This window comes from Salvelinus fontinalis, chromosome 40, assembly GCF_029448725.1.
Source record: "Salvelinus fontinalis isolate EN_2023a chromosome 40, ASM2944872v1, whole genome shotgun sequence".
Lineage (NCBI taxonomy): Eukaryota > Metazoa > Chordata > Actinopteri > Salmoniformes > Salmonidae > Salvelinus > Salvelinus fontinalis.
Genome location: NC_074704.1, coordinates 3079655 through 3097541, shown reverse-complemented (window position 1 = coordinate 3097541; position 17887 = coordinate 3079655). Strand labels below are relative to the sequence as shown.

The following is a 17887-nucleotide window of genomic DNA, read 5'->3' as shown; positions in this document are numbered from 1 at the left end:
GAGGTAAAAGCTGGATTCCCTTTATTTGTCCTTGCGCAAACAAAAATGGCAGTGGTGGGATTTGAACCCACGCCTCCATAGAGAATGGAGCCTTATTCCAGCGCCTTAGACCGCTCGGCCACACTACCCTGCTTTAGCTAAATATTCACACTTTCCCATCAGTTACCTAGAGCATCGGCACTCCCTTGTAACTTTGTCTTCTTTTTAATTTTCTTCTTTAATTAAAATTGTTATGGATCTCATGTTGCTCTTCCTTCATCGTTTCGATTTTCTTTTTAAAACTGTTAATTTATCTCATGTTGCTCTTTCTTCCTTCTTGTACACATATAATTACTTTCTGCTTTTATGTCTGAAGCAGATTGAATCTGAAAAACGCAGCAGATAATTTCAATAACAGACGTGGGAATTGGGGTAAAGGCTGGATTCCCTTTATTTGTCCTTGCGCAAACAAACTCAATAAAGATGGCAGTGGTGGGATTTGAACCCACGCCTCCACAGAGACTGGAGCCTTAATCCAGCGCCTTAGACCGCTCGGCCACACTACCCTGCTTTAGCAAAAAATTCACACTTTCCCATCAGTTACCTAGAGCATCGTCACTCCCTTGTAACTTTGTCATCTTTTTAATTTTCTTCTTTAATACATTTTTTTATGGATCTCATGTTGCTCTTCCTTCGTCGTTTTTGATTTTCTCTTTAAAACTGTTAATTTATCTCATGTTGCTCTTTCTTCCTTCGTGTACACATATAATTCGTTTCTGCTTTTATGTCTGAAGCAGATTGAATCTGAAAAACGCAGCAGATAATTTCAATAACAGACGTGGGAATTGGGGTAAAGGCTGGATTCCCTTTATTTGTCCTTGCGCAAACAAACTCAATAAAGCTGGCAGTGGTGGGATTTGAAACCACGCCTCCATAGAGACTGGAGCCTTAATCCAGCACCTTAGACCGCTCGGCCACACTACCCTGCTGTAGCAAAATATTCACACTTTCCCATCAGTTACCTAGAGCATCGGCTCTCCCTTGTAACTTTGTCTTCTTTTTAATTTTCTTCTTAAATTTTTTTTTTTATAGATCTCATGTTGCTCTTCCTTCATCGTTTTTGATTTTCTTTTTAAAAGTGTTAATTTATCTCATGTTAATCTTTCTTCCTTCGTGTACACATATAATTCGTTTCTGCTTTTATGTCTGAAGCAGATTGAATCTGAAAAACGCAGCAGATAATTTCAATAACACACGTGGGAATTGGGGTAAAGGCTGGATTCCCTTTATTTGTCCTTGCGCAAACAAACTCAATAAAGATGGCAGTGGTGGGATTTGAACCCACGCCTCCACAGAGACTGGAGCCTTAATCCAGCGCCTTAGACCGCTCGGCCACACTACCCTGCTTTAGCAAAATATTCACACTTTCCCATCAGTTACCTAGAGCATCGGCACTCCCTTGTAACTTTGTCTTCTTTTTAATTTTCTTCTTTAATAAAAAATTTTATGGATCTCATGTTGCTCTTCCTTCATCGTTTTTGATTTTCTTTTTAAAACTGTTAATTTATCTCATGTTGCTCTTTCTTCCTTTGTGTACACATATAATTCGTTTCTGCTTTTATGTCTGAAGCAGATTGAATCTGAAAAACGCAGCAGATAATTTCAATAACAGACGTGGGAATTGGGGTAAAGGCTGGATTCCCTTTATTTGTCCTTCCGCAAACAAACTCAATAAAGATGGCAGTGGTGGGATTTGAACCCACGCCTCCATAGAGACTGGAGCCTTAATCCAGTGCCTTAGACCGCTCGGCCACACTACCCTGCTGTGGAAAAAATTCACACTTTCCCATCAGTTACCTAGAGCATCGGCTCTCCCTTGTAACTTTGTCTTCTTTTTAATTTTCTTCTTTAATTAAATTTTTTATGGATCTCATGTTGCTCTTCCTTCATCGTTTTTGATTTTCTTTTTAAAACTGTTAATTTATCTCATGTTGCTCTTTCTTCCTTCTTGTACACATATAATTCGTTTCTGCTTTTATGTCTGAAGCAGATTGAATCTGAAAAACGCAGCAGATAATTTCAATAACAGACGTGGGAATTGGGGTAAAGGCTGGATTCCCTTTATTTGTCCTTGCGCAAACAAACTCAATAAAGATGTCAGCGGTGGGATTTGAACCCACGCCTCCACAGAGACTTGAGCCTTAATCCAGCGCCTTAGACCGCTCGGCCACACTACCCTGCTTTAGCAAAATATTCACACTTTCCCATCAGTTACCTAGAGCATCGGCACTCCCTTGTAACTTTGTCTTCTTTTTAATTTTCTTCTTTAATTAAAATTGTTATGGATCTCTTGTTGCTCTTCCTTCATCGTTTCGATTTTCTTTTTAAAACTGTTAATTTATCTCATGTTGCTCTTTCTTCCTTCTTGTACACATATAATTACTTTCTGCTTTTATGTCTGAAGCAGATTGAATCTGAAAAACGCAGCAGATAATTTCAATAACAGACGTTGGAATTGGGGTAAAGGCTGGATTCCCTTTATTTGTCCTTGCGCAAACAAACTCAATAAAGATGGCAGTGGTGGGATTTGAACCCACTCCTCCATAGTGACTTGAGCCTTAAATCCAGCACCTTAGACCGCTCGGCCACACTACCCTGCTGTAGCAAAATATTCACACTTTCCCATCAGTTACCTAGAGCATCGGCTCTCCCTTGTAACTTTGTCTTCTTTTTAATTTTCTTCTTAAATTTTTTTTTTTATAGATCTCATGTTGCTCTTCCTTCATCGTTTTTGATTTTCTTTTTAAAAGTGTTAATTTATCTCATGTTGCTCTTTCTTCCTTCGTGTACACATATAATTCGTTTCTGCTTTTATGTCTGAAGCAGATTGAATCTGAAAAACGCAGCAGATAATTTCAATAACAGAAGTGGGAATTGGGGTAAAGGCTGGATTCCCTTTATTTGTCCTTGCGCAAACAAACTCAATAAAGATGGCAGTGGTGGGATTTGAACCCACGCCTCCACAGAGACTGGAGCCTTAATCCAGCGCCTTAGATCGCTCGGCCACACTACCCTGCTTTAGCAAAATATTCACACTTTCCCATCAGTTACCTAGAGCATCGGCACTCCCTTGTAACTTTGTCTTCTTTTTAATTTTCTTCTTTAATTAAATTTTTTATGGATCTCATGTTGCTCTTCCTTCATCGTTTTTGATTTTCTTTTTAAAAATGTTAATTTATCTCATGTTGCTCTTTCTTCCTTCGTGTACACATATAAATAGTTTCTGCTTTTATGTCTGAAGCAGATTGAATCTGAAAAATGCAGCAGATCATTTCAATAACAGACGTGGGAATTGGGGTAAAGGCTGGATTCCCTTTATTTGTCCTTGCGCAAACAAACTCAATAAAGATGGCAGTGGTGCGATTTGAACCCACGCCTCCATAGAGACTGGAGCCTTAATCCAGCGCCTTAGACCGCTCGGCCACACTACCCTGCTTTAGCAAAACATTCACACTTTCCCATCAGTTACCTAGAGCATCAGCACTCCCTTGTAACTTTGTCTTCTTTTTAATTTTCTTCTTTAAAATCTTTATGGATCTCATGTTGCTCTTCCTTCATCGTTTTTGATTTTCTTTTTAAAAGTGTTAATTTATCTCATGTTGCTCTTTCTTCCTTTGTGTACACATATAATTAGTTTCTGCTTTTATGTCTGAAGCAGATTGAATCTGAAAAACGCATTAGATAATGTCAATAACAGACGTGGGAATAGGGGTAAAGGCTGGATTCCCTTTATTTGTCCTTGCGCAAAAAAACTCAATAAAGATGGCAGTGGTGGGATTTGAACCCACGCCTCCATAGAGACTGGAGCCTTATTCCAGCGCCTTAGACCGCTCGGCCACACTACCCTGCTTTAGCTAAATATTCACACTTTCCCATCAGTTACCTAGAGCATCAGCACTCCCTTGTAACTTTGTCTTCTTTTTAATTTTCTTCTTTAAAATCTTTATGGATCTCATGTTGCTCTTCCTTCATCGTTTTTGATTTTCTTTTTAAAAGTGTTAATTTATCTCATGTTGCTCTTTCTTCCTTTGTGTACACATATAATTCGTTTCTGCTTTTATGTCTGAAGCAGATTGAATCTGAAAAACGCAGCAGATAATGTCAATAACAGACGTGGGAATAGGGGTAAAGGCTGGATTCCCTTTATTTGTCCTTGCGCAAACAAACTCAATAAAGATGGCAGTGGTGGGATTTGAACCCACGCCTCCATAGAGACTGGAGCCTTAATCCAGCGCCTTAGACCGCTCGGCCACACTACCCTGCTTTAGCAAAATATTCACACTTTCCCATCAGTTACCTAGAGCATCGGCACTCCCTTGTAACTTTGTCTTCTTTTTAATTTTCTTCTTTTATTAAAATTGTTATGGATCTCATGTTGCTCTTCCTTCATCGTTTTTGATTTTCTTTTTAAAACTGTTAATTTATCTCATGTTCCTCTTTCTTCCTGCGTGTACACATATAATTCGTTTCTGCTTTTATGTCTGAAGCAGATTGAATCTGAGAAACGCATGAGATAATTTCAATAACAGACGTGGGAATTGGGGTAAAAGCTGGATTCCCTTTATTTGTCCTTGCGCAAACAGATGGCAGTGGTGGGATTTGAACCCACGCCTCCACAGAGACTGGAGCCTTATTCCAGCGCCTTAGACCGCTCGGCCACACTACCCTGCTTTAGCTAAATATTCACACTTTCCCATCAGTTACCTAGAGCATCGGCACTCCCTTGTAACTTTGTCTTCTTTTTAATTTTCTTCTTTAATACATTTTTTTATGGATCTCATGTTGCTCTTTTTTCATCGTTTTTGTTTTTCTTTTTAAAACTGTTAATTTATCTCATGTTGCTCTTTCTTCCTTCGTGTACACATATAATTCGTTTCTGCTTTTATGTCTGAAGCAGATTGAATCTGAAAAACGCAGCAGATAATTTCAATAACAGAAGTGGGAATTGGGGTAAAGGCTGGATTCCCTTTATTTGTCCTTGCGCAAACAAACTCAATAAAGATGGCAGTGGTGGGATTTGAACCCACGCCTCCACAGACACTGGAGCCTTAATCCAGCGCCTTAGACCACTCGGCCACACTACCCTGCTTTAGCAAAATATTCACACTTTCCCATCAGTTACCTAGAGCATCGGCACTCCCTTGTAACTTTGTCTTCTTTTTAATTTTCTTCTTTAAAATCTTTATGGATCTCATGTTGCTCTTCCTTCATCGTTTTTGATTTTCTTTTTAAAAGTGTTAATTTATCTCATGTTGCTCTTTCTTCCTTTGTGTACACATATAATTCGTTTCTGCTTTTATGTCTGAAGCATATTGAATCTGAAAAAAGCAGCAGATAATTTCAATAACAGACGTGGGAATTGGGGTAAAGGCTGGATTCCCTTTATTTGTCCTTGCGCAAACCTTCTCAATAAAGATGGCAGTGGTGGGATTTGAACCCACGCCTCCACAGAGACTGGAGCCTTAATCCTGCGCCTTAGACCGCTCGGCCACACTACCCTGCTTTAGCAAAATATTCACACTTTCCCATCAGTTACCTAGAGCATCGGCACTCCCTTGTAACTTTGTCTTCTTTTTAATTTTCTTCTTTAATACATTTTTTTATGGATCTCATGTTGCTCTTCCTTCATCGTTTTTGATTTTCTTTTTAAAACTGTTAATTTATCTCATGTTCCTCTTTCTTCCTTCGTGTACACATATAATTCGTTTCTGCTTTTATGTCTGAAGCAGATTGAATCTGAAAAACGCAGCAGATAATTTCAATAACAGACGTGGGAATTGGGGTAAAGGCTGGATTCCCTTTATTTGTCCTTGCGCAAACAAACTCAATAAAGATGTCAGCGGTGGGATTTGAACCCACGCCTCCACAGAGACTTGAGCCTTAATCCAGCGCCTTAGACCGCTCGGCCACACTACCCTGCTTTAGCAAAATATTCACACTTTCCCATCAGTTACCTAGAGCATCGGCACTCCCTTGTAACTTTGTCTTCTTTTTAATTTTCTTCTTTAATTAAAATTGTTATGGATCTCATGTTGCTCTTCCTTCATCGTTTCGATTTTCTTTTTAAAACTGTTAATTTATCTCATGTTGCTCTTTCTTCCTTCTTGTACAGATATAATTACTTTCTGCTTTTATGTCTGAAGCAGATTGAATCTGAAAAACGCAGCAGATAATTTCAATAACAGACGTGGGAATTGGGGTAAAGGCTGGATTCCCTTTATTTGTCCTTGCGCAAACAAACTCAATAAAGATGGCAGTGGTGGGATTTGAACCCACGCCTCCACAGAGACTGGAGCCTTAATCCAGCGCCTTAGACCGCTCGGCCACACTACCCTGCTTTAGCAAAATATTCACACTTTCCCATCAGTTACCTAGAGCATCGGCACTCCCTTGTAACTTTGTCTTCTTTTTAATTTTCTTCTTTAATACATTTTTTCATGGATCTCATGTTGCTCTTCCTTCATCGTTTTTGATTTTCTTTTTAAAACTGTTAATTTATCTCATGTTCCTCTTTCTTCCTTCGTGTACACATATAATTCGTTTCTGCTTTTATGTCTGAAGCAGATTGAATCTGAAAAACGCAGCAGATAATTTCAATAACAGACGTGGGAATTGGGGTAAAGGCTGGATTCCCTTTATTTGTCCTTGCGCAAACAAACTCAATAAAGATGTCAGCGGTGGGATTTGAACCCACGCCTCCACAGAGACTCGAGCCTTAATCCAGCGCCTTAGACCGCTCGGCCACACTACCCTGCTTTAGCAAAATATTCACACTTTCCCATCAGTTACCTAGAGCATCGGCACTCCCTTGTAACTTTGTCTTCTTTTTAATTTTCTTCTTTAATTAAAATTGTTATGGATCTCATGTTGCTCTTCCTTCATCGTTTCGATTTTCTTTTTAAAACTGTTAATTTATCTCATGTTGCTCTTTCTTCCTTCTTGTACACATATAATTACTTTCTGCTTTTATGTCTGAAGCAGATTGAATCTGAAAAACGCAGCAGATAATTTCAATAACAGACGTGGGAATTGGGGTAAAGGCTGGATTCCCTTTATTTGTCCTTGCGCAAACAAACTCAATAAAGATGGCAGTGGTGGGATTTGAACCCACGCCTCCACAGAGACTGGAGCCTTAATCCAGCGCCTTAGACCGCTCGGCCACACTACCCTGCTTTAGCAAAATATTCACACTTTCCCATCAGTTACCTAGAGCATCGTCACTCCCTTGTAACTTTGTCATCTTTTTAATTTTCTTCTTTAATACATTTTTTTATGGATCTCATGTTGCTCTTCCTTCGTCGATTTTGATTTTCTCTTTAAAACTGTTAATTTATCTCATGTTGCTCTTTCTTCCTTCGTGTACACATATAATTCGTTTCTGCTTTTATGTCTGAAGCAGATTGAATCTGAAAAACGCAGCAGATAATTTCAATAACAGACGTGGGAATTGGGGTAAAGGCTGGATTCCCTTTATTTGTCCTTGCGCAAACAAACTCAATAAAGATGGCAGTGGTGGGATTTGAACCCACGCCTCCATAGAGACTGGAGCCTTAATCCAGCTCCTTAGACCGCTCGGCCACACTACCCTGCTTTAGCAAAATATTCACACTTTCCCATCAGTTACCTAGAGCATCGGCACTCCCTTGTAACTTGATCTTCTTTTTAATTTTCTTCTTTAATACATTTTTTTATGGATCTCATGTTGCTCTTCCTTCATCGTTTTTGTTTTTCTTTTTAAAACTGTTAATTTATCTCATGTTGCTCTTTCTTCCTTCGTGTACACATATAATTCGTTTCTGCTTTTATGTCTGAAGCAGATTGAATCTGAAAAACGCAGCAGATAATTTCAATAACAGAAGTGGGAATTGGGGTAAAGGCTGGATTCCCTTTATTTGTCCTTGCGCAAACAAACTCAATAAAGATGGCAGTGGTGGGATTTGAACCCACGCCTCCACAGAGACTGGAGCCTTAATCCAGCGCCTTAGACCGCTCGGCCACACTACCCTGCTTTAGCAAAAATATTCACACTTTCCCATCAGTTACCTAGAGCATCGGCACTCCCTTGTAACTTTGTCTTCTTTTTAATTTTCTTCTTTAATTAAATTTTTTATGGATCTCATGTTGCTCTTCCTTCATCGTTTTTGATTTTCTTTTTAAAAATGTTAATTTATCTCATGTTGCTCTTTCTTCCTTCGTGGACACATATAAATAGTTTCTGCTTTTATGTCTGAAGCATATTGAATCTGAAAAATGCAGCAGATCATTTCAATAACAGACGTGGGAATCGGGGTAAAGGCTGGATTCCCTTTATTTGTCCTTGCGCAAACAAACTCAATAAAGATGGCAGTGGTGGGATTTGAACCCACGCCTCCATAGAGACTGGAGCCTTAATCCAGCGCCTTAGACCGTTCGGCCACACTACCCTGCTTTAGCAAAATATTCACACTTTCCCATCAGTTACCTAGAGCATCAGCACTCCCTTGTAACTTTGTCTTCTTTTTAATTTTCTTCTTTAAAATCTTTATGGATCTCATGTTGCTCTTCCTTCATCGTTTTTGATTTTCTTTTTAAAAGTGTTAATTTATCTCATGTTGCTCTTTCTTCCTTTGTGTACACATATAATTAGTTTCTGCTTTTATGTCTGAAGCAGATTGAATCTGAAAAACGCAGCAGATAATGTCAATAACAGACGTGGGAATAGGGGTAAAGGCTGGATTCCCTTTATTTGTCCTTGCGCAAACAAACTCAATAAAGATGGCAGTGGTGGGATTTGAACCCACGACTCCACAGAGACTGGAGCCTTAATCCAGCGCCTTAGACCGCTCGGCCACACTACCCTGCTTTAGCAAAATATTCACACTTTCCCATCAGTTACCTAGAGCATCAGCACTCCCTTGTAACTTTGTCTTCTTTTTAATTTTCTTCTTTAAAATCTTTATGGATCTCATGTTGCTCTTCCTTCATCGTTTTTGATTTTCTTTTTAAAAGTGTTAATTTATCTCATGTTGCTCTTTCTTCCTTTGTGTACACATATAATTCGTTTCTGCTTTTATGTCTGAAGCAGATTGAATCTGAAAAACGCAGCAGATAATGTCAATAACAGACGTGGGAATAGGGGTAAAGGCTGGATTCCCTTTATTTGTCCTTCCGCAAACAAACTCAATAAAGATGGCAGTGGTGGGATTTGAACCCACGCCTCCATAGAGACTGGAGCCTTAATCCAGCGCCTTAGACCGCTCGGCCACACTACCCTGCTTTAGCAAAATATTCACACTTTCCCATCAGTTACCTAGAGCATCGGCACTCCCTTGTAACTTTGTCTTCTTTTTAATTTTCTTCTTTTATTAAAATTGTTATGGATCTCATGTTGCTCTTCCTTCATCGTTTTTGATTTTCTTTTTAAAACTGTTAATTTATCTCATGTTCCTCTTTCTTCCTGCGTGTACACATATAATTCGTTTCTGCTTTTATGTCTGAAGCAGATTGAATCTGAGAAACGCATGAGATAATTTCAATAACAGACGTGGGAATTGGGGTAAAAGCTGGATTCCCTTTATTTGTCCTTGCGCAAACAAAGATGGCAGTGGTGGGATTTGAACCCACGCCTCCATAGAGACTGGAGCCTTAATCCAGCGCCTTAGACCGCTCGGCCACACTACCCTGCTTTAGCAAAATATTCACACTTTCCCATCAGTTACCTAGAGCATCAGCACTCCCTTGTAACTTTGTCTTCTTTTTAATTTTCTTCTTTAAAATCTTTATGGATCTCATGTTGCTCTTCCTTCATCGTTTTTGATTTTCTTTTTAAAAGTGTTAATTTATCTCATGTTGCTCTTTCTTCCTTTGTGTACACATATAATTAGTTTCTGCTTTTATGTCTGAAGCAGATTGAATCTGAAAAACGCAGCAGATAATGTCAATAACAGACGTGGGAATAGGGGTAAAGGCTGGATTCCCTTTATTTGTCCTTGCGCAAACAAACTCAATAAAGATGGCAGTGGTGGGATTTTTAACCCACGACTCCACAGAGACTGGAGCCTTAATCCAGCGCCTTAGACCGCTCGGCCACACTACCCTGCTTTAGCAAAATATTCACACTTTCCCATCAGTTACCTAGAGCATCAGCACTCCCTTGTAACTTTGTCTTCTTTTTAATTTTCTTCTTTAAAATCTTTATGGATCTCATGTTGCTCTTCCTTCATCGTTTTTGATTTTCTTTTTAAAAGTGTTAATTTATCTCATGTTGCTCTTTCTTCCTTTGTGTACACATATAATTCGTTTCTGCTTTTATGTCTGAAGCAGATTGAATCTGAAAAACGCAGCAGATAATGTCAACAACAGACGTGGGAATAGGGGTAAAGGCTGGATTCCCTTTATTTGTCCTTGCGCAAACAAACTCAATAAAGATGGCAGTGGTGGGATTTGAACCCACGCCTCCATAGAGACTGGAGCCTTAATCCAGCGCCTTAGACCGCTCGGCCACACTACCCTGCTTTAGCAAAATATTCACACTTTCCCATCAGTTACCTAGAGCATCGGCACTCCCTTGTAACTTTGTCTTCTTTTTAATTTTCTTCTTTTATTAAAATTGTTATGGATCTCATGTTGCTCTTCCTTCATCGTTTTTGATTTTCTTTTTAAAACTGTTAATTTATCTCATGTTCCTCTTTCTTCCTGCGTGTACACATATAATTCGTTTCTGCTTTTATGTCTGAAGCAGATTGAATCTGAGAAACGCATGAGATAATTTCAATAACAGACGTGGGAATTGGGGTAAAAGCTGGATTCCCTTTATTTGTCCTTGCGCAAACAAAGATGGCAGTGGTGGGATTTGAACCCACGCCTCCATAGAGACTGGAGCCTTAAGCCAGCGCCTTAGACCGCTCGGCCACACTACCCTGCTTTAGCAAAATATTCACACTTTCCCATCAGTTACCTAGAGCATCGTCACTCCCTTGTAACTTTGTCTTCTTTTTAATTTTCTTCTTTAATACATTTTTTTATGGATCTCATGTTGCTCTTCCTTCGTCGTTTTTGATTTTCTCTTTAAAACTTTTAATTTATCTCATGTTGCTCTTTCTTCCTTCGTGTACACATATAATTCGTTTCTGCTTTTATGTCTGAAGCAGATTGAATCTGAAAAACGCAGCAGATAATTTCAATAACAGACGTGGGAATTGGGGTAAAGGCTGGATTCCCTTTATTTGTCCTTGCGCAAACAAACTCAATAAAGCTGGCAGTGGTGGGATTTGAAACCACGCCTTCATAGAGACTGGAGCCTTAATCCAGCACCTTAGACCGCTCGGCCACACTACCCTGCTTTAGCAAAATATTCACACTTTCCCATCAGTTACCTAGAGCATCGGCACTCCCTTGTAACTTTGTCTTCTTTTTAATTTTCTTCTTTAATTAAAATTGTTATGGATCTCATGTTGCTCTTCCTTCATCGTTTCGATTTTCTTTTTAAAACTGTTAATTTATCTCATGTTGCTCTTTCTTCCTTCTTGTACACATATAATTACTTTCTGCTTTTATGTCTGAAGCAGATTGAATCTGAAAAACGCAGCAGATAATTTCAATAACAGACGTGGGAATTGGGGTAAAGCCTGGATTCCCTTTATTTGTCCTTGCGCAAACAAACTCAATAAAGATGGCAGTGGTGGGATTTGAACCCACGCCTCCACAGAGACTGGAGGCTTAATCCAGCGCCTTAGACCGCTCGGCCACACTACCCTGCTTTAGCAAAATATTCACACTTTCCCATCAGTTACCTAGAGCATCGTCACTCCCTTGTAACTTTGTCTTCTTTTTAATTTTCTTCTTTAATACATTTTTTAATGGATCTCATGTTGCTCTTCCTTCGTCGTTTTTGATTTTCTCTTTAAAACTGTTAATTTATCTCATGTTGCTCTTTCTTCCTTCGTGTACACATATAATTCGTTTCTGCTTTTATGTCTGAAGCAGATTGAATCTGAAAAACGCAGCAGATAATTTCAATAACAGACGTGGGAATTGGGGTAAAGGCTGGATTCCCTTTATTTGTCCTTGCGCAAACAAACTCAATAAAGCTGGCAGTGGTGGGATTTGAAACCACGCCTCCATAGAGACTGGAGCCTTAATCCAGCACCTTAGACCGCTCGGCCACACTACCCTGCTGTAGCAAAATATTCACACTTTCCCATCAGTTACCTAGAGCATCGGCTCTCCCTTGTAACTTTGTCTTCTTTTTAATTTTCTTCTTAAATTTTTTTTTTTATAGATCTCATGTTGCTCTTCCTTCATCGTTTTTGATTTTCTTTTTAAAAGTGTTAATTTATCTCATGTTGCTCTTTCTTCCTTCGTGTACACATATAATTCGTTTCTGCTTTTATGTCTGAAGCAGATTGAATCTGAAAAACGCAGCAGATAATTTCAATAACAGAAGTGGGAATTGGGGTAAAGGCTGGATTCCCTTTATTTGTCCTTGCGCAAACAAACTCAATAAAGATGCCAGTGGTGGGATTTGAACCCACGCCTCCACAGAGACTGGAGCCTTAATCCAGCGCCTTAGACCGCTCGGCCACACTACCCTGCTTTTGCAAAATATTCACACTTTCCCATCAGTTACCTAGAGCATCAGCACTCCCTTGTAACTTTGTCTTCTTTTTAATTTTCTTCTTTAAAATCTTTATGGATCTCATGTTGCTCTTCCTTCATCGTTTTGATTTTCTTTTTAAAAGTGTTAATTTATCTCATGTTGCTCTTTCTTCCTTTGTGTACACATATAATTAGTTTCTGCTTTTATGTCTGAAGCAGATTGAATCTGAAAAACGCAGCAGATAATGTCAATAACAGACGTGGGAATAGGGGTAAAGGCTGGATTCCCTTTATTTGTCCTTGCGCAAACAAACTCAATAAAGATGGCAGTGGTGGGATTTGAACCCACGACTCCACAGAGACTGGAGCCTTAAGCCAGCGCCTTAGACCGCTCGGCCACACTACCCTGCTTTAGCAAATTATTCACACTTTCCCATCAGTTACCTAGAGCATCAGCACTCCCTTGTAACTTTGTCTTCTTTTTAATTTTCTTCTTTAAAATCTTTATGGATCTCATGTTGCTCTTCCTTCATCGTTTTTGATTTTCTTTTTAAAAGTGTTAATTTATCTCATGTTGCTCTTTCTTCCTTTGTGTACACATATAATTCGTTTCTGCTTTTATGTCTGAAGCAGATTGAATCTGAAAAACGCAGCAGATAATGTCAATAACAGACGTGGGAATAGGGGTAAAGGCTGGATTCCCTTTATTTGTCCTTGCGCAAACAAACTCAATAAAGATGGCAGTGGTGGGATTTGAACCCACGACTCCACAGAGACTGGAGCCTTAATCCAGCGCCTTAGACCGCTCGGCCACACTACCCTGCTTTAGCAAAATATTCACACTTTCCCATCAGTTACCTAGAGCATCGGCACTCCCTTGTAACTTTGTCTTCTTTTTAATTTTCTTCTTTAATTAAAATTGTTATGGATCTCATGTTGCTCTTCCTTCATCGTTTTTGATTTTCTTTTTAAAAATGTTAATTTATCTCATGTTGCTCTTTCTTCCTTTGTGTACACATATAATTCGTTTCTGCTTTTATGTCTGAAGCAGATTGAATCTGAAAAACGCAGCAGATAATTTCAATAACAGACGTGGGAATTGGGGTAAAGGCTGGATTCCCTTTATTTGTCCTTGCGCAAACAAACTCAATAAAGATGGCAGTGGTGGGATTTGAACCCACGCCTCCATAGAGACTGGAGCCTTAATCCAGCGCCTTAGACCGCTCGGCCACACTACCCTGCTTTAGCAAAATATTCACACTTTCCCATCAGTTACCTAGAGCATCGGCACTCCCTTGTAACTTTGTCTTCTTTTTAATTTTCTTCTTTAATAAATTTTTTTTTATGGATGTCATGTTGCTCTTCCTTCATCGTTTTTGATTTTCTTTTTAAAAGTGTTAATTTATCTCATGTTGCTCTTTCTTCCTTTGTGTACACATATAATTCGTTTCTGCTTTTATGTCTGAAGCAGATTGAATCTGAAAAACGCAGCAGATAATGTCAATAACAGACGTGGGAATAGGGGTAAAGGCTGGATTCCCTTTATTTGTCCTTGCGCAAACAAACTCAATAAAGATGGCAGTGGTGGGATTTGAACCCACGACTCCACAGAGACTGGAGCCTTAATCCAGCGCCTTAGACCGCTCGGCCACACTACCCTGCTTTAGCAAAATATTCACACTTTCCCATCAGTTACCTAGAGCATCGGCACTCCCTTGTAACTTTGTCTTCTTTTTAATTTTCTTCTTTAATTAAAATTGTTATGGATCTCATGTTGCTCTTCCTTCATCGTTTTTGATTTTCTTTTTAAAAATGTTAATTTATCTCATGTTGCTCTTTCTTCCTTTGTGTACACATATAATTCGTTTCTGCTTTTATGTCTGAAGCAGATTGAATCTGAAATACGCAGCAGATAATTTCAATAACAGACGTGGGAATTGGGGTAAAGGCTGGATTCCCTTTATTTGTCCTTGCGCAAACAAACTCAATAAAGATGGCAGTGGTGGGATTTGAACCCACGCCTCCATAGAGACTGGAGCCTTAATCCAGCGCCTTAGACCGCTCGGCCACACTACCCTGCTTTAGCAAAATATTCACACTTTCCCATCAGTTACCTAGAGCATCGGCACTCCCTTGTAACTTTGTCTTCTTTTTAATTTTCTTCTTTAATAAAAATTTTTTTATGGATCTCATGTTGCTCTTCCTTCATCGTTTTTGATTTTCTTTTTAAAAATGTTAATTTATCTCATGTTGCTCTTTCTTCCTTTGTGTACACATATAATTCGTTTCTGCTTTTATGTCTGAAGCAGATTGAATCTGAAAAACGCAGCAGATAATTTCAATAACAGAAGTGGGAATTGGGGTAAAGGCTGGATTCCCTTTATTTGTCCTTGCGCAAACAAACTCAATAAAGATGGCAGTGGTGGGATTTGAACCCACGCCTCCATAGAGACTGGAGCCTTAATCCAGCGCCTTAGACCGCTCGGCCACACTACCCTGCTTTAGCAAAATATTTACACTTTCCCATCAGTTACCTAGAGCATCGGCACTCCCTTGTAACTTTGTCTTCTTTTTAATTTTCTTCTTTAATTAAAATTGATATGGATCTCATGTTGCTCTTCCTTCATCGTTTTTGATTTTCTTTTTAAAACTGTTAATTTATCTCATGTTGCTCTTTCTTCCTTCTTGTACACATATAATTACTTTCTGCTTTTATGTCTGAAGCATATTGAATCTGAAAAACGCAGCAGATAATTTCAATAACAGACGTGGGAATTGGGGTAAAGGCTGGATTCCCTTTATTTGTCCTTGGGCAAACAAACTCAATAAAGATGGCAGTGGTGGGATTTGAACCCACACCTCCATGGAGACTAGAGCCTTAGTCCAGCGCCTTAGACCGCTCTGCCACACTACCCTGCTTTAGCAAAATATTCACACTTTCCCATCAGTTACCTAGAGCATCGGCACTCCCTTGTAACTTTGTCTTCTTTTTAATTTTCTTCTTTAATAAATTTTTTTTTATGGATCTCATGTTGCTCTTCCTTCATCGTTTTTGATTTTCTTTTTAAAAATGTTAATTTATCTCATGTTGCTCTTTCTTCCTTTGTGTACACATATAATTCGTTTCTGCTTTTATGTCTGAAGCAGATTGAATCTGAAAAACGCAGCAGATAATTTCAATAACAGAAGTGGGAATTGGGGTAAAGGCTGGATTCCCTTTATTTGTCCTTGCGCAAACAAACTCAATAAAGATGGCAGTGGTGGGATTTGAACCCACGCCTCCACAGAGACTGGAGCCTTAATCCAGCGCCTTAGACCGCTCGGCCACACTACCCTGCTTTAGCAAAATATTTACACTTTCCCATCAGTTACCTAGAGCATCAGCACTCCCTTGTAACTTTGTCTTCTTTTTAATTTTCTTCTTTAATTAAAATTGATATGGATCTCATGTTGCTCTTCCTTCATCGTTTTTGATTTTCTTTTTAAAACTGTTAATTTATCTCATGTTGCTCTTTCTTCCTTCTTGTACACATATAATTACTTTCTGCTTTTATGTCTGAAGCATATTGAATCTGAAAAACGCAGCAGATAATTTCAATAACAGACGTGGGAATTGGGGTAAAGGCTGGATTCCCTTTATTTGTCCTTGCGCAAACAAACTCAATAAAGATGGCAGTGGTGGGATTTGAACCCACACCTCCATGGAGACTAGAGCCTTTGTCCAGCGCCTTAGACCGCTCTGCCACACTACCCTGCTTTAGCAAAATATTCACACTTTCCCATCAGTTACCTAGAGCATCAGCACTCCCTTGTAACTTTGTCTTCTTTTTAATTTTCTTCTTTAAAATCTTTATGGATCTCATGTTGCTCTTCCTTCATCGTTTTTGATTTTCTTTTTAAAAATGTTAATTTATCTCATGTTGCTCTTTCTTCCTTTGTGTACACATATAATTCGTTTCTGCTTTTATGTCTGAAGCAGATTGAATCTGAAAAACGCAGCAGATAATTTCAATAACAGACGTGGGAATTGGGGTAAAGGCTGGATTCCCTTTATTTGTCCTTGCGCAAACAAACTCAATAAAGATGGCAGTGGTGGGATTTGAACCCACGCCTCCATAGAGACTGGAGCCTTAATCCAGCGCCTTAAACCGCTCGGCCACACTACCCTGCTTTAGCAAAATATTCACACTTTCCCATCAGTTACCTAGAGCATCGGCACTCCCTTGTAACTTTGTCTTCTTTTTTAATTTTTTTTTCTTTAATTAAAATTTTTATGGATCTCATGTTGCTCTTCCTTCATCGTTTTTGATTTTCTTTTTAAAAATGTTAATTTATCTCATGTTGCTCTTTCTTCCTTCGTGTACACATATAAATCGTTACTGCTTTTATGTCTGAAGCAGATTGAATCTGAAAAACGTAGCAGATAATTTCAATAACAGACGTGGGAATTGGGGTAAAGGCTGGATTCCCTTTATTTGTCCTTGCGCAAACAAACTCAATAAAGATGGCAGTGGTGGGATTTGAACCCACGCCTCCATAGAGACTGGAGCCTTAATCAAGCGCCTTAGACCGCTCGGCCACACTACCCTGCTGTAGCTAATTATTCACACTTTCCCATCAGTTACCTAGAGCATCGGCACTCCCTTATAACTTTGTCTTCTTTTTAATTTTCTTGTTTAATTAAAATTGTTATGGATCTCATGTTGCTCGTCCTTCATCGTTTTTGATTTTCTTTTAAAAATGTTAATTTATCTCATGTTGCTCTTTCTTCCTTCGTGTACACATATAATTCGTTTCTGCTTTTATGTCTGAAGCAGATTGAATCTGAAAAACGCATGAGATAATTTCAATAACAGACGTGGGAATTGGGGTAAAGGCTGGATTCCCTTTATTTGTCCTTGCGCAAACAAACTCAATAAAGATGGCAGTGGTGGGATTTGAACCCACGCCTCATTAGAGACTGGAGCCTTAATCCAGCGCCTTAGACCGCTCGGCCACACTACCCTGCTGTAGCAAAATATTCACACTTTCCCATCAGTTACCTAGAGCATCGGCACTCCCTTGTAACTTTGTCTTCTTTTTAATTTTCTTCTTTAATTAAAATTGTTATGGATCTCATGTTGCTCTTCCTTCATCGTTTTTGATTTTCTTTTTAAAAGAGTTAATTTATCTCATGTTGCTCTTTCTTCCTTCGTGTACACATATAATTCGTTTCTGCTTTTATGTCTGAAGCAGATTGAATCTGAAAAACGCAGCAGATAATTTCAATAAC

At 38.9% G+C, this 17887-nt stretch overlaps 42 non-coding genes across 42 annotated transcripts; all 42 read right to left on the bottom strand.

Moving 5' to 3' along the window:
• Nucleotides 1–46: 46 nt before the first annotated feature.
• On the bottom strand, nt 47–128 carry trnal-aag (transfer RNA leucine (anticodon AAG)). The gene has a single exon. It is a non-coding gene; the product is annotated as a tRNA-Leu (tRNA).
• A 335-nt stretch (nt 129–463) lies between these two features.
• On the bottom strand, nt 464–545 carry trnal-aag (transfer RNA leucine (anticodon AAG)). The gene has a single exon. It is a non-coding gene; the product is annotated as a tRNA-Leu (tRNA).
• A 336-nt stretch (nt 546–881) lies between these two features.
• trnal-aag (transfer RNA leucine (anticodon AAG)) lies at nt 882–963 on the bottom strand. The gene has a single exon. It is a non-coding gene; the product is annotated as a tRNA-Leu (tRNA).
• A 336-nt stretch (nt 964–1299) lies between these two features.
• Nucleotides 1300–1381, bottom strand: trnal-aag (transfer RNA leucine (anticodon AAG)). The gene has a single exon. It is a non-coding gene; the product is annotated as a tRNA-Leu (tRNA).
• A 336-nt stretch (nt 1382–1717) lies between these two features.
• On the bottom strand, nt 1718–1799 carry trnal-aag (transfer RNA leucine (anticodon AAG)). Its single transcript has one exon. It is a non-coding gene; the product is annotated as a tRNA-Leu (tRNA).
• A 335-nt stretch (nt 1800–2134) lies between these two features.
• Nucleotides 2135–2216, bottom strand: trnal-aag (transfer RNA leucine (anticodon AAG)). Its single transcript has one exon. It is a non-coding gene; the product is annotated as a tRNA-Leu (tRNA).
• A 754-nt stretch (nt 2217–2970) lies between these two features.
• Nucleotides 2971–3052, bottom strand: trnal-aag (transfer RNA leucine (anticodon AAG)). The gene has a single exon. It is a non-coding gene; the product is annotated as a tRNA-Leu (tRNA).
• Nucleotides 3053–3388: 336 nt separating this feature from the next.
• On the bottom strand, nt 3389–3470 carry trnal-aag (transfer RNA leucine (anticodon AAG)). The gene has a single exon. It is a non-coding gene; the product is annotated as a tRNA-Leu (tRNA).
• Nucleotides 3471–3802: 332 nt separating this feature from the next.
• On the bottom strand, nt 3803–3884 carry trnal-aag (transfer RNA leucine (anticodon AAG)). The gene has a single exon. It is a non-coding gene; the product is annotated as a tRNA-Leu (tRNA).
• Nucleotides 3885–4216: 332 nt separating this feature from the next.
• Nucleotides 4217–4298, bottom strand: trnal-aag (transfer RNA leucine (anticodon AAG)). The gene has a single exon. It is a non-coding gene; the product is annotated as a tRNA-Leu (tRNA).
• Nucleotides 4299–4623: 325 nt separating this feature from the next.
• trnal-aag (transfer RNA leucine (anticodon AAG)) lies at nt 4624–4705 on the bottom strand. The gene has a single exon. It is a non-coding gene; the product is annotated as a tRNA-Leu (tRNA).
• Nucleotides 4706–5041: 336 nt separating this feature from the next.
• Nucleotides 5042–5123, bottom strand: trnal-aag (transfer RNA leucine (anticodon AAG)). Its single transcript has one exon. It is a non-coding gene; the product is annotated as a tRNA-Leu (tRNA).
• Nucleotides 5124–5455: 332 nt separating this feature from the next.
• Nucleotides 5456–5537, bottom strand: trnal-aag (transfer RNA leucine (anticodon AAG)). Its single transcript has one exon. It is a non-coding gene; the product is annotated as a tRNA-Leu (tRNA).
• A 336-nt stretch (nt 5538–5873) lies between these two features.
• trnal-aag (transfer RNA leucine (anticodon AAG)) lies at nt 5874–5955 on the bottom strand. The gene has a single exon. It is a non-coding gene; the product is annotated as a tRNA-Leu (tRNA).
• Nucleotides 5956–6290: 335 nt separating this feature from the next.
• trnal-aag (transfer RNA leucine (anticodon AAG)) lies at nt 6291–6372 on the bottom strand. The gene has a single exon. It is a non-coding gene; the product is annotated as a tRNA-Leu (tRNA).
• Nucleotides 6373–6708: 336 nt separating this feature from the next.
• trnal-aag (transfer RNA leucine (anticodon AAG)) lies at nt 6709–6790 on the bottom strand. The gene has a single exon. It is a non-coding gene; the product is annotated as a tRNA-Leu (tRNA).
• Nucleotides 6791–7125: 335 nt separating this feature from the next.
• On the bottom strand, nt 7126–7207 carry trnal-aag (transfer RNA leucine (anticodon AAG)). The gene has a single exon. It is a non-coding gene; the product is annotated as a tRNA-Leu (tRNA).
• Nucleotides 7208–7543: 336 nt separating this feature from the next.
• Nucleotides 7544–7625, bottom strand: trnal-aag (transfer RNA leucine (anticodon AAG)). The gene has a single exon. It is a non-coding gene; the product is annotated as a tRNA-Leu (tRNA).
• A 336-nt stretch (nt 7626–7961) lies between these two features.
• Nucleotides 7962–8043, bottom strand: trnal-aag (transfer RNA leucine (anticodon AAG)). Its single transcript has one exon. It is a non-coding gene; the product is annotated as a tRNA-Leu (tRNA).
• A 337-nt stretch (nt 8044–8380) lies between these two features.
• trnal-aag (transfer RNA leucine (anticodon AAG)) lies at nt 8381–8462 on the bottom strand. The gene has a single exon. It is a non-coding gene; the product is annotated as a tRNA-Leu (tRNA).
• Nucleotides 8463–8794: 332 nt separating this feature from the next.
• On the bottom strand, nt 8795–8876 carry trnal-aag (transfer RNA leucine (anticodon AAG)). The gene has a single exon. It is a non-coding gene; the product is annotated as a tRNA-Leu (tRNA).
• Nucleotides 8877–9208: 332 nt separating this feature from the next.
• trnal-aag (transfer RNA leucine (anticodon AAG)) lies at nt 9209–9290 on the bottom strand. Its single transcript has one exon. It is a non-coding gene; the product is annotated as a tRNA-Leu (tRNA).
• A 327-nt stretch (nt 9291–9617) lies between these two features.
• On the bottom strand, nt 9618–9699 carry trnal-aag (transfer RNA leucine (anticodon AAG)). Its single transcript has one exon. It is a non-coding gene; the product is annotated as a tRNA-Leu (tRNA).
• Nucleotides 9700–10031: 332 nt separating this feature from the next.
• Nucleotides 10032–10114, bottom strand: trnal-aag (transfer RNA leucine (anticodon AAG)). The gene has a single exon. It is a non-coding gene; the product is annotated as a tRNA-Leu (tRNA).
• A 332-nt stretch (nt 10115–10446) lies between these two features.
• trnal-aag (transfer RNA leucine (anticodon AAG)) lies at nt 10447–10528 on the bottom strand. Its single transcript has one exon. It is a non-coding gene; the product is annotated as a tRNA-Leu (tRNA).
• A 327-nt stretch (nt 10529–10855) lies between these two features.
• trnal-aag (transfer RNA leucine (anticodon AAG)) lies at nt 10856–10937 on the bottom strand. Its single transcript has one exon. It is a non-coding gene; the product is annotated as a tRNA-Leu (tRNA).
• Nucleotides 10938–11273: 336 nt separating this feature from the next.
• Nucleotides 11274–11355, bottom strand: trnal-aag (transfer RNA leucine (anticodon AAG)). Its single transcript has one exon. It is a non-coding gene; the product is annotated as a tRNA-Leu (tRNA).
• Nucleotides 11356–11690: 335 nt separating this feature from the next.
• Nucleotides 11691–11772, bottom strand: trnal-aag (transfer RNA leucine (anticodon AAG)). The gene has a single exon. It is a non-coding gene; the product is annotated as a tRNA-Leu (tRNA).
• A 336-nt stretch (nt 11773–12108) lies between these two features.
• Nucleotides 12109–12190, bottom strand: trnal-aag (transfer RNA leucine (anticodon AAG)). The gene has a single exon. It is a non-coding gene; the product is annotated as a tRNA-Leu (tRNA).
• A 336-nt stretch (nt 12191–12526) lies between these two features.
• On the bottom strand, nt 12527–12608 carry trnal-aag (transfer RNA leucine (anticodon AAG)). Its single transcript has one exon. It is a non-coding gene; the product is annotated as a tRNA-Leu (tRNA).
• Nucleotides 12609–12939: 331 nt separating this feature from the next.
• On the bottom strand, nt 12940–13021 carry trnal-aag (transfer RNA leucine (anticodon AAG)). Its single transcript has one exon. It is a non-coding gene; the product is annotated as a tRNA-Leu (tRNA).
• A 332-nt stretch (nt 13022–13353) lies between these two features.
• trnal-aag (transfer RNA leucine (anticodon AAG)) lies at nt 13354–13435 on the bottom strand. The gene has a single exon. It is a non-coding gene; the product is annotated as a tRNA-Leu (tRNA).
• A 336-nt stretch (nt 13436–13771) lies between these two features.
• Nucleotides 13772–13853, bottom strand: trnal-aag (transfer RNA leucine (anticodon AAG)). The gene has a single exon. It is a non-coding gene; the product is annotated as a tRNA-Leu (tRNA).
• Nucleotides 13854–14191: 338 nt separating this feature from the next.
• On the bottom strand, nt 14192–14273 carry trnal-aag (transfer RNA leucine (anticodon AAG)). Its single transcript has one exon. It is a non-coding gene; the product is annotated as a tRNA-Leu (tRNA).
• Nucleotides 14274–14609: 336 nt separating this feature from the next.
• On the bottom strand, nt 14610–14691 carry trnal-aag (transfer RNA leucine (anticodon AAG)). Its single transcript has one exon. It is a non-coding gene; the product is annotated as a tRNA-Leu (tRNA).
• A 338-nt stretch (nt 14692–15029) lies between these two features.
• Nucleotides 15030–15111, bottom strand: trnal-aag (transfer RNA leucine (anticodon AAG)). The gene has a single exon. It is a non-coding gene; the product is annotated as a tRNA-Leu (tRNA).
• A 336-nt stretch (nt 15112–15447) lies between these two features.
• On the bottom strand, nt 15448–15529 carry trnal-aag (transfer RNA leucine (anticodon AAG)). Its single transcript has one exon. It is a non-coding gene; the product is annotated as a tRNA-Leu (tRNA).
• Nucleotides 15530–15867: 338 nt separating this feature from the next.
• On the bottom strand, nt 15868–15949 carry trnal-aag (transfer RNA leucine (anticodon AAG)). The gene has a single exon. It is a non-coding gene; the product is annotated as a tRNA-Leu (tRNA).
• A 336-nt stretch (nt 15950–16285) lies between these two features.
• On the bottom strand, nt 16286–16367 carry trnal-aag (transfer RNA leucine (anticodon AAG)). The gene has a single exon. It is a non-coding gene; the product is annotated as a tRNA-Leu (tRNA).
• A 332-nt stretch (nt 16368–16699) lies between these two features.
• On the bottom strand, nt 16700–16781 carry trnal-aag (transfer RNA leucine (anticodon AAG)). The gene has a single exon. It is a non-coding gene; the product is annotated as a tRNA-Leu (tRNA).
• A 339-nt stretch (nt 16782–17120) lies between these two features.
• On the bottom strand, nt 17121–17202 carry trnal-aag (transfer RNA leucine (anticodon AAG)). Its single transcript has one exon. It is a non-coding gene; the product is annotated as a tRNA-Leu (tRNA).
• Nucleotides 17203–17537: 335 nt separating this feature from the next.
• trnal-aag (transfer RNA leucine (anticodon AAG)) lies at nt 17538–17619 on the bottom strand. Its single transcript has one exon. It is a non-coding gene; the product is annotated as a tRNA-Leu (tRNA).
• Nucleotides 17620–17887: the final 268 nt, after the last annotated feature.